The sequence below is a fragment of the Peromyscus maniculatus genome, chromosome 2 (assembly GCF_049852395.1).
Source record: "Peromyscus maniculatus bairdii isolate BWxNUB_F1_BW_parent chromosome 2, HU_Pman_BW_mat_3.1, whole genome shotgun sequence".
NCBI lineage: Eukaryota > Metazoa > Chordata > Mammalia > Rodentia > Cricetidae > Peromyscus > Peromyscus maniculatus.
The window spans coordinates 16,634,780-16,650,436 of record NC_134853.1 but is presented as its reverse complement, the minus strand read 5'-3'; the positions used below and the strand labels follow the sequence as shown (position 1 = coordinate 16,650,436).

The following is a 15,657-nucleotide window of genomic DNA, read 5'->3' as shown; positions in this document are numbered from 1 at the left end:
GCCCCATCAAAACATGGAATACAATGTCAGTGTTGTGTAAATACCTATTATACTGTATTCTGCAAGCAACTGGAAGGACAAAAGTCTGCACATGTGTCATGCAGCTGCCATTTTAAAATGTTTTCCATCTTGGTTCATTGAATCTGCAGATTGAGAAGAGCAGGTACAAATACATTTTAGGGATCAGGAGACTGTAAAGTTGCCAGGCCAAGCTCACAGAGCTGGCATAGAGAAGGCAAACCACCATACTCTTGCATGTCCACCAGGCTGCTCCCCCGGCTACGCCCCGTGCCTGCTGTCAGGTGCTGGGAAGGCAACTGAAACCCCAGGAGACGACCTCAGGGTACATGGTCAGAAGATTACTCTGACACCCTCATTTTGTCTAATAAGTCACCAGTGTGTCAACCTGTCCCTCCACCTCTGGCTGAAAACAATAACAACAACAAACCTATCTCAAAAGATCACCGTACGATTCATCTGTTTCCCTAGCCAATTACTTGGCCTATACCTGGTGCTTAGTTCATTTTTGTGGCGTTCAGTGATGGACGACCACCTTCTATAATGAAGATATATGTACACCTTTCACTGTTTCTATGTTAAATAATACGTTGGTAGCACTCAGTGCACTTTAAATGACAACATGATAAGATATGGGCTGCATCAGAGAACCAAATTCTCCACTCCACTCTTATCTTTCCTGCGTTTGATTGCAATTTTAGAGCTCCCGTTTGCAGCCAGAGTGCGCATGCACGCTGGGGCTGATGGGAGCACCTGGGCCCGAGGCCTCCAGGCCCCACAGCCGGAAACTGGCGGCAGGTTGCTGAACCGTATCTTTCACTTGGCAGTGAACTGGACTACACCCATTTCCTGATCTGACCTCCTTGTGCATGCAGGCTTCCTGCTCTTGGCTCTTTGGGTTTCCTCCTTCACAACAGCTCTTCACGGTGGGTACACACCTCGGGAGGTGGAGGAGGAGGGGGAAGAGGAGAGGGCCGCATAGCTGAATTGAGAAGATAACTTCTTCCGGGTGACAGAAAGAAGGGCAGGCAGACAGAGAGAAGGAGAGGGAGGAGGTGAAGGGTAAACCAGGAATGACCTCATCTTCCTGGAGGAAGTAGGGGTCTCTGGTCATGATAGGGTCTGGTGTGATTATGTGTTATGGGACAGAGTGATCGTGAGACTAGTCTTAGCCTTCTGGGGTCTGGGAAAAGCTGCACAGACAAGCAGATCCCAGGGCCTTTGCACACACAATGCCTGAAATGCACCTGCTCCGTATTACCAGGCCGGCTTCTCCTTGAAAGCCTTCTCTGATTTCCTCACTGGAGTTATCACAGTCATTGTATCCTTCGTTGTGCCTATCATGACCAAAAGCTCAATTGTTTATTACGTTCTTATGACTTCCTGCATCCCTCCTTTTAAAGGCATACTACCATTGCCACAAAGCCCCAGACGTCCATCCCCAGTGACAATTCACCCTCTGGAGGTTGTTAATTACCCCCTTATTCTAGATCTTCGCTCAGATGCCCCATGTCCCCACTCTTGTTGTTTATTTGTTGATTTTCAAGTGAGCATCTCACAATGTAGCCCAGACTGGCCTTGAACTCATGATGATCCTGCCTCAATCCTAGGTGCTGGGAGTACAGTGTACCCGCACTTTCAGCTTGGGAGTCTCACTTTTATTCAAAGCCAAGCCTCAAAACTGCTCTACAAATCCTCCTTTCAGTTCCCCAAAGAGCACTGTATTTCCTGTCTCACAGCTTTTCATGCCATTTGCCTGGCTTAAGCATCAGCACTTTGTGACCTCCTTCAGTGCTCTGCCCCAGCTGATTCTCATCCGGATTCAGTGGCAGTCCATAGGAAGGGTCTCTCCGGTGACCTTCATCACCTGGTCTCTTCTTCAAGATGTGCCATGAGTGCATGCTGGCTTTCTTCTGTGCCTTTTCAATTCAGTTACCTACTTATTTGTTGTACATCCTCCTCGCTAGATTATACGCTTCCTGGGGGTAGGATTTCATGTGCTTTATTTCTCACCCTGTGCTTAAGTTTTAGCATATTGCATCACCCCAAAAGGAGAGAAAATAAAGCTGAACAACAACAACAACAAAACTTATCAAACCCCTGTAAATTCTTCTTCACTTCTATTATAGTGCACAACTGTTTCATCTACCCCATAGTAGTCGATCAACTCGGTGAGGCTGAGTTTCTCATCATCCTCAGACATAACTGACTGCAGCTCATAGAGCAGCTGCTGGCTGCACTTCCTCCACTTCTTTATTAACATCTCCAACTCAGACAGGTTATTCTTACATGCCCAGGGCCTCAAATGTGCTCTTTTCCTGAGCTGTACTCTTGGCCCCTCTATGGAATATCTTTGAGAATGACAATGTGAAAAGATAAGTGTTTTAAAGGGAAGAAATATGTAAGCTGCTGTTGTAGTTTAGAGAACAGTATCTTGAACAGTTTAGGTTATTCTGGTACATACACAAAATTATTAAGTGAAGCTTAGTATTTTGGATATGTTTGCTAAAGAAAATATTTAAGTATTAAAAAATTAAATGATGTTTAAAAGGAAGTTTGGATAATTCTGGAAACCAGGTTTAATACATTGATTTTGTGGCAAAAGGTTTTATATTCAGTGTTAAAAAGTAGTCTATTGAATGTCTAAACCTCACTTGGCCTAATTGTAACCTGCCCTCCTGAGCTTATGAACCTTGTCTTCATCTGCTTACTATATTTTTCCATCTGCTAATCTAACAAGTAATTAAACATGTATGTCCACAAAAAAAAAAAAGTTTTAGCATATTGCTCTGCACAGTAGAGCCCAAGTGCATTGCTGGAGAAATAAACGGACCAATGACATTCAGTCGCCTGTCAACATTTGGAGTCCGAGGAAATCTTGCATATTTATTAGTAGCTGCAACCCACCCACATCATCTGACTTCTATCTCTTGCTGTTAAAAGGTAAGCTGATGCTCTACTCGACCCAAAAGGTTTCTCCTAATACACAGCCACAACCACTTTCTCCTTCACCAGGCACTTTGTCATTTCATTTGAAAAGGTCCTCTGAGCACTTACTGGAGCTAAGTGCAAATCAGAAGATGCATTGACTGTGGTCCTTGACCTCAGGGAAGTTGCAGACCTGTGGGAAACTTTTAGACTTGACTACAGTTCCAGTGTGTCCAATGTAAATGAATGAGCTTAATTACAGCTTTTTTTTTTTTTTTTTGGACATCTCAACACTTGCTTATTTCTCAAGCTATTAATCACAGACACATAGCTTCTTATTATAATCTTCCTGGGACAATCTCAAAAAGGGTCACCCTTTTAGAAGCTTCTGAGGATATTCTATTTCCAGCACAGATTGGATTCTGACAAATGTTACAGCTTCCCAGAATCTGAGTTCAATTTGAGCTTTGCTGATTCATTCTATTTAAATGAACTTCCTGAAGACATCACCTTGTGGGCTTCAAATGCAAACATGCAAACATGTTCTAAGCCAAAGCCTAAACACTTTTAGCCAGCTATCTTAAGAAAGGGACTTTCTTTCCCTGTTTCAAATAACCACACCTGCCTCATTTCCTCCCCAGGTACTTGTGATAATATTTGTAGTTGTGTAAATTTTCAATCAAACTTAGATTCTTTATTTTTCCCTTTGCTTCATCCAATATATCTAATCCTGGGGGTAGAACATCACATATAACTATGAAAACAGGCAGCTAAGATACGGAAATGTGGTCTGTTGTCTACACACTGTTTCTCCCTGCATCTGCAGGTCTTCCTGCTGTATCTGCTAAGGGAAGCCAAGGCATTGCTTTGGCTACCAATTTCCCTAACATCTCGAAGCTCTATTCTCTGCAAAGCTCTCCCTTATCACCCTCCACCATAGGTTAATAACACTGCTTTTCCATTTCTGGTCTCTGCTTCCATGGTGAAATTCCAGTTCCTTGTAAGTATGTTACATCTAGGTCAATCCTGCTCACTTGATTTTTGTTTTGTTTTGTTTTGTTTTGTTTTGTTTTGTTTTGTTTTGTTTTGTTTTGTTTTGTTTTGTTTTGTTTTGTTTTGTTTTTCAAGACAGGGTTTCTCTATGTAATTTTGGTGCCTGTTCCTGGATCTCACTCTGTAGACCAGGCTGGCCTCGAACTCACAAAGATCCGCCTGCCTCTGCCTCCCGAGTGCTGGGATTAAAGGCGTGTGCCACCACTGCCCGGCTGATTTTTGACTTGAGTTTCCAGAGAATGTATTCACCACCTCCCCTCACCTAACATGTCCAGATTCTGTCACTTCCATCCGTGACTCCCTGATTCATCCTTTCTGGGTCTATCTTCAAGTCTTCCCTCTTCCTCTGAAATACATCTGGATTCCAGGTGCTTCTCACCAGCCTCATGCTATAGCGTCACCTCAGGCTGTGGTCTTGTTCATCTCACACCTTTGTCATAGACCCCATCCAAGAGGACATTGCTGACCTTGTTCTGCAGACCGCCTTTCAAAAGGTAACTGCAGAAGACACAGTGACTGTGCACAAGAGTTGTCTCAGAGGAATCAGATCATGGCCCTCCTGTGCTTAGAAAGTGCTCGTGGCTTCCTGTTGGAACCACAACAAAAGGTAACCCCCTACCCCCACCTGCCACACCCTATTACAGAGCACCTGTCTCAGTCTACAAACCTAGTCTAGGCACACAGGCCTCTGAGCCCAGAAGTAACACCCTCCACCTGAGCTTTAGTTCACTGTGACTGTGAGAGTGATTCAGAATGGAGATTTATGCCTCACAGTTCTGGGGTCTGGGAAGTTCAAGATCAGAGTGACTCCAGATTTGTTTGTCTACTACAGATTGTTCTCTGTCTCCAAGACTATGCCTTTTGTTCTCCTCAGAAAGGAAGAATACTGTCATCATTTGCAGAAGGTAGAAGGGCGGAAGCCTCTCCTTAAAGGGCTTCAGCTCTATTCACAAGGAGAGTATCCTTTATGAATCCATTACCCCTTAAAGGCCCCAATCACATTTACCCTTAGGTTTCAATATCTCAGTCTAAGAGGGGCACGTTGCAGGCACGGCCTGTGACTTGCTCGTATGTCATCTCCTCTCACTTGACTTCCTCATTCTCATGGTCCAGATTGTATTTCAATGTCATCTCAGAGAAGCGGGGCCTGGCCTTCCTCCTTGAACAACATCTGCTTTCACTCTCTCTGACATTTCTGCCCTGGCTATGTCCACGGTTGTCATCAGCGTGAGAAACTGTCATACTAGTATGTAGATTGTAGGATGACACATCCCTTTAGAGTGTAAGCTGCACATAGTTAGGTTCACCTGTTGCTTTTCTAGCATCTAATACAGAATCTGGCACATGGGTGGCATCCTTTCACTCATTCCACAAACACTGTTTTATCAACTTCTACCTGTCACCCACTGCCCTGGCACTCAGATTTCTGCTATAAATAGAGTCAAAGAGTTTCTGTTCTAAATCTATGTTCTATTTGGAGGAAGGGAGGTTGGCAGTGTTTAAGAATTTGCTAATCAATGAGTAAATATATACAATGTCTAATTATAATAAATGATCTAAGAAATAAAACATAAAAAGAGATAGAGGCTGTCCAAGTTTCCATAGCACTTAGATGTGTTTCTTGATCCCACTTTCAACATTTATCATAGCTCTATATTCACCTGACTTTCTCTACACTAATTTAGTTGACTCTGAGCTCCAAGTCTCTTATTGTGTTACACGGATCATTGTTTGTATCAGGAATACAATGATTCAGAAACACCAGTGAATGAGACCCTGCTGCCAAAAGAAGGTACCAGGAGTCTGAAGGAAGAGGCTCTTGGAGCCAAGACTGCACAAGGGTGATCTGTTAGAGACTGTTGTGGTTTGACTTTGAATTGTCCTCCATGAGCGCATGGGTTTGAACACTTTGTCCTGGCTGTTGTTGATGTTTATGGAAGGCTCTGGGATCTTTGGGAGGTGGAGCCTTTGTAGAGAAAGTGAGTCACCATGGGTGGGCCTTACAGTTGCATAGAGCAGCCCCACATCATGCCCCCTCTCTGCTTCCTGACTGTGGGTGTAATAGGACCAGCTGCCTCACACTGCACCCCTTCTGAGGCTGTGAGCCAAATAATCTTTTCTACCTTTAAACTGCTGCTTGTTGGGTATTTTGTCACAGCAACAAGAAAAGTAACTCACATGGGAACCTAGGCAAAGGTGTGTGTTGAGCGGCAGGGAGACAAGAGAACCCTATGTAGACATACACAACCCATGACCTGCTGGGATATGCATGGCTTTCTAAAACACTAGAACATGTCAAACATCAATTAAGACACAGTTCAGACATCCATCAGTGGTCAGCATGAGATGTTCAGACAACTATATCAATGACTTTGTTTTTCCTATAGGACTTGGAATGAGTGCTAGGTCACTAGGATAAGATGAGTGTTAAGACGGACATGCTGTAGTCATGTCAAACTTAATCCCAACATGTAAGAGGACTCATTAATGCGATCAAATAAAATGGCCAAGAAATTAGGGAATATTTATATTTCTATTGTATTCAGGGACTTCTATGTAAAAGTTCAGAAGAAATTTCTAGTTCTTTCTTTTAATGGAAAGTCAAAGCTGTAGTTGGTGTCTCTGAGAACAGGTAAAGAGAATGAACCCTCAGAGAAGCTACGTATTTCTAACTTGTTAAGTCATTCTCTGAGCCTGGATGCTGGCTCTCTTTGCACAGTCCCAGCATTTGGGGTGATGCTCAGCCATATTCCATGAGCCTTGTTCTATGTTTATACAAGTAAAAAGATGTATAATGCACACCATTTAAGCTCCTTTGTTACAGAGAACACTGTCACAGAGAAAATACTGTGCATTTTATACAGCTAATCTGAGTTCTTGCCACCCGTCTACACAAGAGACCACATCCAATTTTCCTTCTGAAACTCGTGGTTCATTGAAGGTTTTTTTCTCCTTAATGATACCACATTTCTTTCCTAGATGGTCAAAAGCAAGCAGCTTTTTCCTCTCACTGCCTCTAATATATTTCAGTATTAGAAACAATGAAAAGCTATCAGCCCATTTTTGTTTTAAAAGAATTGGTTACTAAGTTGCATCTCTGCTTCGTAGGGAAATTGCAGATTAAAAAAAAATAATAATGAAACCTGATACTATGCCCAGAAGAGAGATATTAAAAGGGAAATTAAATTTTTCTTAGAGAAATTTGAATAGGGAAAGTACTTCAGGAGAGTAAATACTTCATTAGCATCTAGGCTTTCCATTTTCTTTCAAAAACTATCTCCTAAGCCCCTAGGAACAAGCAGGGACATTTCTCTACTAAAGAATATCATGACTATTGCCAAAGAATGGAGAAGGGAAGAGATGATTATATTACACATTGTACAAGATAGGCAAGATTTATTTTTTTGTGAATTTATTTATTTTGCCTATATATGTTTGTATGGAGTACTGGGTAGGGGGTGGGAGTGGGGGTGTCCCTGTGTGTGGAGGCCCATGGCTGACATCTCTTTCTCCACCTTACACACTGAGACAGGGTCACTCATGGTTTCTGCTAGTATAGAGAGCCAACTTACCCCAGGGATTCCATGTCTCAATTTACCCCACCCCAGGATGACAGGCAGCTGCCACCTGGCTTTTACATGGATTCTGAGACGGGAACTCTGGTTCTCACAATTTTCTGGCAAGTGTTTTGCCTGCTGAACCATCTCCCCAGTCCGTGATTTCTTTCCACATATAATTTATATTGAGATGTACTGTTTGTACCTTCTGCAAAGTTAACTTCTAATCTTGCCTCGAGGATGGCTTAAACTGGCTTCCTGGTGTCCATCTCTGGATTTCTGTATATAAAAATAGGAAGGAAAAAGAAAAAAAGTTGTCAGCTAAAATATATCATTTGTGTTTTAAGTGTCAGATAACAGAGACATCGATACCACTCATTATATCTCTATTGTGTGAAAATTTGAGCCCACATATCTGCCCTGGTGTTATCTCTCCAACACCTCTGGTGTGGGGTGCTAGGGACTTTTTGATTAAGGACTGATTTTACAGGTGTGATCTGTCACCTGGAAAAGATTTATCTGTTGGTAAAACAAACGAAGATCAATGTGAGTGTGTCATCTACGTAGGAAGTAGTATGGGATTGCCTTTGTTTTAGACAATAAAGGGGTTTCTTTATTGTCTTTATGAGGGCTGCCACTGCCATGAATCACCAATGGATCCAATGAGTCACATCTGAGCTGGCTCAAAATGAGATCTTCTGGAATGCTTGGCAAATAAAAAGTTCCCTTTGCCCACACGTTTTTGAGAAGCCACTGTATACAATCCACATCTGGTTTGTTGTGCCTCTGAAAAGAAGGTCTTCATGATGAACACGATTGTCAAGAATTGTCCATGTATTGGAGGCTTTAATGAGTACAGGTGTTTGGAAAGAAAGCCACTCAGATGTAGTCAATTATTTCTGCTATTCTGTAGGCTAGGCGGGTGCACACATGTAGAATGAAATTGCATCAAACCTTATTGGAATGTTTTGACAGTGAGATGTAGCAAAAGGTTAGGCTGGTATTAAAAAGCAGGAGCACATAACAAGTGATTTATGAATGGCAGCTTCCATGCAACCTTGAATTACAATGAACAGAGAGCTGGCTATTAAAATCGTACAGTGCTTAATAAAACTACATCTGATTAAAATGAAGATTTGGGGGATTATGCCTAATGGATCAGTGATAATAGTTCTAATACAGGAAGTGGATTTTTTTATTTTGATTTATAATACCCACCCTTTGAAGGACCCTCCAGGCATATGTATAGCAGCCCATCAGAATTCAAATGGGTAAATTGTCAAGAGAGTCCACTTCCATTTATATCAGAAAATCCTGATTTAACACAGGAGCGTTCTGCCATGTCCTGAGGGAAAACACATTTAGAATTTTCTAAATTAAAAGAAAGCAAAATTCCAAGGCTTTGTATTTCCTTATAAAACTGTCCTACTCCAAGTTTCCTGAAAGACACAGAGAAGACGTGTGATTTTCACTACTCTGTGTGTTTGTCTGTGCAAGCGTCTGTGGAAGCCAGAGGACAACCTCGGGTGTTGCTCCTCAGGGGCCGCCCACCTGGTTTCTTTGAGACAGTCTTTCCCTGGCCTGGGGCTTGCTGATCTGGTCAAACTGGCTGGCCAGTGAACCCACTGCTGGTGTCTGCCTCCCCAGCACCAGGGTCACAAGGCCCCAGCACCAGACACAGCCTTGTCACAGGTCTGGGGACAAAGCTCAACTTCTGCCTGTGTCACCAGCTGGCTCTGTGTTACCAACAGAGCCAGCTCCGGAGCTCCATTTTTGCCATTCTTCTTCTGGTTTTAATTTTCAATATTCCTAAAATGGAGTGTGTTTATAAAGCTACAAAGTGTGTGGGCACACTTGAAATGGGTTATAGTGGGCTGGAAGATGATAGAATGGGGAAATAGAAGTTACTATGTACTAATGATGTGGTCAACTTTTCTTAACATTCAACATGTCGTTTAAAAAATAGGAAAATTTAGCTCCGCTTTACAAACTCATTCTGTCTAGCCCTTCACCCTGCCGTATCCACTCCTTCCTGACGTTCTCCATGCCTCCTCCCCATATTGCTTATCATACACATGCACAGAACTACAAATAACACACCAAAAACACTGCAGAAGTTAAGAAAATAAATAGTTAAGAAGTGCATTTGAGTTAATGTCAGTAAATATATGAAAAAGTTCATCTTTAATAATAACTCAAAATATGTAAAACAGATGAACTGCCATTTCAGAATCACACTGATTTTAAAACTTTATAACTAGTTTGTGCAAAACTTAAGCAGAGCCTTGTGTGATACACAGGTAAAGTCATGAATTGACATAAACTCTGACTGGCAATATAGACTAAGTTTTATTTGTGTGTATGCACATATTTATATTTTCGTATATTATGTATATATGTATATGACATTTCACAGCATTTTTCTCAGAAAAAAATGTGTTTATATGATTATCTACATGAAAAAGGAATATAGGCACTGAATAAGGAACTAACATAAATTGGTAATAGCAGTTTCTTTAGTAGCTGGAATTGTCTGAAACATTATGTTATTTTTACATAAGATTAGAGTTAATTTTAGCTTCTGAATATGTGTGTTTACATTTTTTGGATCAAATATATAAACACATAAACCTTTGGATATGTGTGTGTACATATATATGAACTTTTCCCATATATATGTGTATGTGTGTGTGTGTGTGTGTGTCCATTTATATTTATAGATTTGGGGATTGGATAGACATTTTGTTCCTGGATCCACCACTTGCCATCTTAGATTTCCTATACCTTTGTTTTCTGAGCCATAAAATGGAATGAGCATGGTTGTTACTCATAAATATCTATTACTGTCATTACTATATTTCAGAGTCTTGATTTGCATAAACTATCCAGTAGGTCCCTAAAGCAGCAGGGTCCATGGCTCCCTTGTGCTCCTAGAAGTTTAATTTGCTCCTTCATTGCACCTTCTCCAGGCAATGGCAGCAAGGCTCTACTCTTCCTTTGCTTTGTGTCTTCCCTGGAAAACTCCTGCCTGGATCTCCACTCCTGCATTTACCCAGCTAAAATCAAGTTCCATTCAGGCCAGAACTCAGAACTATTCCACCCTAATCTGCCCTTCACCTCCTGACCAAATTCCCAGTTTTATTTATTCCTGGAAGCGGACCCAGTCACCCCGGTATACCCTGGAGGAACTCATTTCTCTTACTATATCTATAAAATGGAAATATATCACCTTCAAAATTATATAGAAAGCATCAGTGTGACCATGGAAATGCTGTGCTCTAGTACCAAGACCGCCTCGGCTATTTGTGAGGGCAGGGGGAAGCTCTGGTTTCCCAGTTTTCCCTAAATTCATTGCTGAGGCAGTGTTACTGTGAACTGGAGAAGCTAACTAAGGTCTCCCCCGCCTCTTTGATGCTGTGTACTCACGGAAATTGCCACACTTCCTTGATTCTGTATGAAGACACTCTGTGCCAGTCAGAGAAGGACCCAGCGGGGGTATGGGAATAGGCAGTCTTTCAAATATGCAGAATTCAAATTATTTGTTTTTTCTGGCAAAGAATATACTGTAGGACTGATTGCTCAACCAAGATTTATATCAGAAATGTGTTAGCTTCTTTTTCTAAGAGTTAGTAATGGAAGTGAATAGACATACATATCAACTCCTGAGTGCACTGAGTATAATCCCTGGGAATAACTGAACAGCTTTTCCTATGACAACTGGGTCACCAAGACAATGCTGTTCATAGTTTATGCCCTTGATGTCCTTTGAAGGTTTCTGCTCTACCTTCTACTTAGGAGCATCTGATATTTTGCAAACCACTATCAAATATATCACCTCATTCAAGGAAAAGAAATACATATTCTATAAGGGTCATTCCTGAGAGAAAATAAAATGTCAAATAAATGAAAACTATTCCTAGATTGAATAACTCAAGGAATTGCTCTATCGAAATAGCAAACTAGTTCATGAAAAAAAAAAGCCAAAAAAAGATGAATAAATGAAATAAAATCATCAAACTGGCGCAAAAATGAAATATATGGGGCTGACTGACTTTTTTTCATTATGTTCATGACTCACAGATTGTAATTTGTTCTGTTTTGTCATGCTGGAAATAAGATGATAAATAGCTTTCCTGGCTCTTGGGTTCCACATAGAATTTCAATGTTTCATGCCCCAAGGCAATAAATATGTACAAATATATACATGCAACATATATATCATTTACTATGTGTATACACACTAAACATGCACATGCACTACTTGGTGATGGGATGACTTTCTTTTACCCTCTGACCCTGTAGACATCCCACTGCCTGACATGATATCCTTCTGTGTGCCTCTTGCTCCAGTCGGGCCAGGTTCCCCTCTTGGCCAAATGCAAATACGAGCATACTGTTCCCTGTACGTTCTTGGCCCTCACCAGTTCTTTGTAGCTAAAAACTATCTTTCTTCCATCAAGAACTTTCCACAAATACTCTGAATTTCAATGTTCTCTCTTTGTTTTTAATAGTAGTTTTAATCTATTTATTTAATAATTCCTGAATAAGAACCAATGATATGCAGGGCATTGTTTCAGGCAATGTGAATAGGGCCCTGAAGAAGTCTCAAGACTTCTTCTCTCCAGATGTGTGTTCAGGTGGTAAGAGTGGGTGGGGGTGAAGTATACAGATGTTGCTAAGCACCATGAAGATCTTTAACAGGGTGACAAATGTGTGCCCTGAGTACTAATAGCTCAGACTACTAGGAGGGCTTCGCTGAGGGGGTCTGAATTAAAAGCAGGTGGCAGGGATGTGGGGGAAAGGCAATTCACGTACATTCCCATTCTCCTTATGGAGAACAATATGATGGTTCCTCAAAAGAACTAAAAGCCAGGCTGTATATGCTCAAGCTATCCCACTTCTGGGCATAGATCCAAAGGAAACAAAATCACATGCTGAAGAGATCTCTTCATGCCTATTTTTATTGCAACACTTTTCACAATAGCTAAGATAAGAAGTCATCCCCAGTGCCCATTAACAGATGAATAAAAAAACATGGTATACATACACAATGGAATTCAATGATATTCACCCACAAAGAAAAAAGAAAAGCCATTTGCAGCAAAGTGGATAGAACTGGTGGACTTTATGTTAAGTGAAAAGGGACAGACGCAGAGAGATAAGCACCATGTGTTCTGTCTCTCATATGTGAAAGTTAAAAAAAAAAAAGCCAGTCTAAATGTAGAACAGTGATTTACTACAGCTTGGGGAGGGTGGGTAAGAAGGAAGGATGAAAGAAAAGCTAGATGGATTTGATTCACGGACACTATATGCCTACACTGAAATATGGCACTGAACCCACTAATACCTAAAATTAACATGTTAATCAAAAAGAAAAGACAGTGTATTTAAAAGGAAAACGGCAGCCCTGCAAAGATAGGGAACTAAGTGTCTGAGGCAGAAAAAGGAAACAGATGCTGTAAGCTCTAAAGGAGGCCCGCCATGTCCGGGAGCAGAAAGGAGCTTGTGTGGCTAGAACACTGTGGGCTGGCAGCAGGCTGGGGTTGCGCGGGGTGCCTCTCAGTGCCAGGGCCAGGGCACGCAGGACCCTTCCTTTTCCTGTGTGCACTCCACAACCGTGGGGGATCGACAATGTCTCTTCTTCCGAAATCTAGAAAGAGGACCTGTAGTGTGCCAGGACCCTGGCAGGCCCAGCAGGCATTGGGAGTGATCTGATAGGAACTTTGTGAAAATACACTCATCCAAGGGCAGCAATGAGCACCACTGATCATTTTTGAAAAGTCTCTTTGGCTTAGCCACAGCCCAGAGGATGGTGGCGTGTGCCATGGTGACATAAAACTAGAAGAACGGAAACAGAGTCATCTCCAAAGGACACAAGCAAGATCTTCACTAAGGCTGTGTGGTAGAGACAGGTTTGGGGTATGGTTTGCATGTTAATCCACTATGACCCATGGGTAAATTCAATGTAGAAAGAGAAGGAATCTCAATTATCATTATCAATGTCATGTAGAAGTAGAGCACGTGTCGGGTTTTCGTGTCTTTTCAACTGGACTAGAATTGCACAGAAGCAGAAACCAGCTACACACTTGAAAGTGTGGCCTGTGTAAAAATGAGCACACAGTGGAACTTAGCAATTGCTCTTTCTACTTCTATTGTGGGGCTGACAATCGTGCAGGCCAATCCAGCTGGCCTTGCAGTCCACAGTGTCTCCCTCCGGCTCCATTCCGGCCTCTTTGCCCCCTACTGTTTTTGTCACCCTGATTCACCCTGTGATTTCTTGGCAATCACTCTGTGGCGATCAGATGTCTGCTTTGGTAAGAATGCCCACTTCCTCCCTCTCCGCATAGCACAGCACCCGTGATTGCTGCTTTGCACCCACACCCAGCCCAACCCTCCTCTGGTGGATGGAGATCCAAAGATAACACAGCAAGCATGAGAAACCTCACGGCTCAGCCTGCTTGTGAGAACCAGGCAGGAGAATCTCGCACCACCGGGATGCATAGAGGAAAGCAAGGGAAGACGGACGCTCCAAAACCCACCCCGATTTGTGTCTCCCCTTTCCAGTTGAGCTCTCAAGGGCTGACTGGGGGAGATCTACCTGTTTTCCTTTCCCTCCAAAACTATGGCCAATGTATTTCAAGTTCTGGAGAAGAAATCTGTAGTGTTTCCTAAGAAGTAACAAATTAATTGAGTCCCTGTGCAGAAATGTCTTTGGGAACCATGAGATGACAGTTACATCTTTCTTCTCCCACCCTCTCCTCACAGACTCTTGGCTTTTTCCTTTTCAGTAAACACGCGTCAGATGTGTGTACATGTGTTGCCTGATATGGTCATAGTGATCCAGCTCCTCCCTGCCCGATCTTTGAAGAAAAGATGCAAAGTAAACTGAAACCACACCAGCTAGACGCCTGCACACTACGGCAGTTTGCGATCAAGGGAGAGGCGTTCATCCTGACTAGAAGAAAGCGGCTCAGTGAAGAAGCAGCTCTCTGGATGTAGAAAAACAAGGAGGATTTGGATGGGCTGAGAGGCGGGAGGGGAAGGTGCGGAACAGCTTGAGCAAATGTCGGTCAGAGGCATTGGGTGGCAATGGAACGCCATGGCCCAGTGAGAAGTTGTTCTTGGCTGAAGAGTGTGATCAGGGAGAGAAGTTCTAACAGTAGATGGTGTGTCTGAACCCAAGTCCTTGTTACAGAAGCCTTCAGGACGTGCTGGAGCTAACTAGCCAGGAGCTTACAGATAAGGAGCGGCATGACACTCTAGAGGGCCCGTGAGGGAGAAAACAGCTAGTGTGGCGACCACAGAAATGCTTTGCTCAGGAGGTAGGCATAGAGTGAAAAGCAGGTTGAAAGTCCAATGTTCGTAGCTTTGGATCGCAACAGTCCACTCCAAAACTGCCTCTCTGGATCGACAGGACACTTCTCCAGGGAAATTTCAGTGTCTGAGGGACTTCCCATGAGCTTGGCTCAGCCTTCTCAAAGCATTGTTACCACATAAGACCCACACACCACACCCCAGCACCCCACCCCTACACCTCCACCACCACCCTGCTCACCACAGGTCTGCAGGAGAATGGGAAGGCTCACCTCTCCGTGCTTGCTCTCCCTCCTTTTACCTTGCATTCTCTATAAAGAGCTCCCAGATCCCCTCTCACGTACTGGATTCCCATAGAACCCGGAGAAACAGAGCTGGGAAACTCAGAGCTTGAGCACCCCTGACCTATCTTGGGGTGACATCCGAGGTAACACAAACTGAAAACCAGACAGCTCCGTGTCAATAAGGCAGAAGAAGAGTGAAAGGGCATGGAGGAGAGGAGGGGTGGTTTCTTTAATAAAAAATGTTTTCTTTGATCACCTCCAACTTTCTTCTATGGAAGGAGTTATACTTACTACTTTGAAATCACCTAGCAATGCATGTTCACGTCTGCTTGGGAGGGGCTGTGAATAAATGTTGGTATTGTTACCACACTGAAGCTAGGCTTCCCTTCTTCCGTTTGGGCCCCCATTAGGCAGCTTACATCGACAGCAACTTGTGTCAGGGAAAGGTCTGTACTGGAAGGTTGAAAACATTTGTGCTCTTCCTTTGATAAAAATAATAACAT

At 42.7% G+C, this 15,657-nt stretch overlaps 1 long non-coding RNA gene across 1 annotated transcript; it reads left to right on the top strand.

Annotated features, from left to right (window-relative positions):
• The first annotated feature begins 773 nt into the window (after positions 1 to 773).
• On the top strand, positions 774 to 15,407 carry LOC143271635 (uncharacterized). Its single transcript, XR_013048837.1, has 2 exons — positions 774 to 944; positions 14,345 to 15,407. It is a non-coding gene; the product is annotated as an uncharacterized LOC143271635 (long non-coding RNA).
• Positions 15,408 to 15,657: the final 250 nt, after the last annotated feature.